Source organism: Myotis davidii, unplaced genomic scaffold (genome assembly GCF_000327345.1).
Source record: "Myotis davidii unplaced genomic scaffold, ASM32734v1 C64234475, whole genome shotgun sequence".
Lineage (NCBI taxonomy): Eukaryota > Metazoa > Chordata > Mammalia > Chiroptera > Vespertilionidae > Myotis > Myotis davidii.
In genome coordinates this window covers 1-1,858 of record NW_006381442.1, presented here as the reverse complement: position 1 = coordinate 1,858, position 1,858 = coordinate 1, and the positions used below count along the sequence as shown (strand labels likewise).

The 1,858-nt window shown below is 45.3% G+C and overlaps 1 long non-coding RNA gene across 1 annotated transcript; it reads left to right on the top strand.

Moving 5' to 3' along the window:
- Nucleotides 1-1,858, top strand: LOC107181512. Its single transcript, XR_001512171.1, has 3 exons — nt 1-39; nt 967-993; nt 1,829-1,858. It is a non-coding gene; the product is annotated as an uncharacterized LOC107181512 (long non-coding RNA).

The window sequence follows — 1,858 nt, the reverse complement described above, 5'->3', positions numbered from 1 at the left end:
GTCGCCTACCTGGATAAGGAGTTCAACAAAGCTCAGAAGGTAGATCCCTCCACCACTCACCCACTCATGCTTCCCTGTAGCCATCTGACTCATTCATCGCTCCAGCGAGCCCCTCTGTGAACCAAATCTAATGTTACATGCTATCATTAGTCATTCAACAAATTCTCATGAAATCTCTTTAGTTTGCAAATTTCATCTAATCCTGCTTAATTTATCGATTAATTTTAATTTACTCTTAATTCATTTTTAATTTCAATTACATACTTATTCTCATTCACAAACATTTAACTAAAGAGTCAAATCTAGTGGTAAATCTGCTTTGAATCTTCCTCCTCTCCTCCACTCTCCTGCCTTTTGCTCCTACTTTCCATCCTTGTTCTGGTCCTGTTGGTAAAGTGAGACTGGACCTACCATCTCCAGGCCTCTGAAGATGAGATAGCATATAAGCTATTGTGGCCCCTCAAGGCATTCAAGGCCCTCCTCTGTCTCTTTCTTCACTGCTATGTGTCTATGCATACCACATTGTTATACATAATGTGTGCTCCAGAAATACACGTTAGATGAAGGAATACAGAATGCAGAAAGTCGGGAAACTGGGCTTTTCTTTGGTAGCGTGCTGATTTCCCTACCTGACAATGCCCTCAGCTGCTCAGCAGTGGAACAGCAGTTTCCCTGCTGCATGACAGGGATCTACATAGACCTGTTTGGACAGATGTAGCAATACAGCCACAATGTCTGAGCCTGGAGACCCAACCCATGAAGGGTTAAATACTAAGACCCACGAACAGCCTCAAGAGCTTACTAAGAGAGGAAAGGATGTAAGCAGGATGCCAGTCACTGCATCATTCTTGTAGGCTACAAATTGTCATGCAAGCTACCATCCCCCAACCCCTGTTGACATTGTCCCCCCTTGACACTTGTCCCTCCCTGTTTACCTTTTCTCTCTCCCCTCCCCCTCACCTTTAGGCACTGAGCAAGAGCAAGAAAGCTCAGGTAAGGGGACCCATGATGGGTGAATGTGTCTGGGAGACTGTCTTAGCAGGGATATTGCTGTATGCTGGGATCTCCTGGTACTGGCCTTTCTCTGTGTGTACACTTGCATCCATGACTATCATTTCACTGCCATATGTTACTGTGTCTGTCTTTGTTTACCTGTCTTCATTCATCTTTCACCCTGTGCTTCTCTCTGAGTCTTTCCTTCTCCCTTTCTTTTTATCCTTCTCTCTGTCTTCATTTCCTCTCTCTCTGACTCTGGTTTCTCTCCCCAACCTTCTCTTTGTCTCTCCCCCACCTGTACCTATCTGCCATCATTTCTCTTTTCTTTATCTCTTTTTCTGACTTCTTGTTTCTCTCTCTCCCATTCCTCTCTCTTCCTCACACATTTCTTTCCCTGACTCTCTCTGTCCTCTCTCTCTGTTCTGTTCTCCTTCTCTTGGTCTGTCCGATCTCTCTGTTTTCCTACCTTTTCTTTTTTCCTTTCTCTCCATCTCTCTTTTCCCCTATCTATACCCTTCCCTCTCTCTCTACCTCCCCTCTCCCCTATTTCTACCTACCTCTCCCTTTCCTCCCACTCTTTTGACTCATGTCTCTCTCTCTCCCTCCCTATTTTTCCTTCTCTCTACCCCTTATACCTGTCTGTCTCCCTCCCTGTCTCCTCTTTTATCTCTCCTGGCATCTCTTTCTCCCTGTATCTCCTCATTTCACCTCTCATTCTCTGTACTCTATTTTCTCCCCATCCATGTCATTTTCTCCCTCTCTCTGTTCCTTTGCCCTACCTCCACATCCTTTCTGCCCCTGTTGGAGACCTGATCCATGTCTGCCACTGCAGGAAGTCGAGGGGCTGCTAAGTGAAAATGAA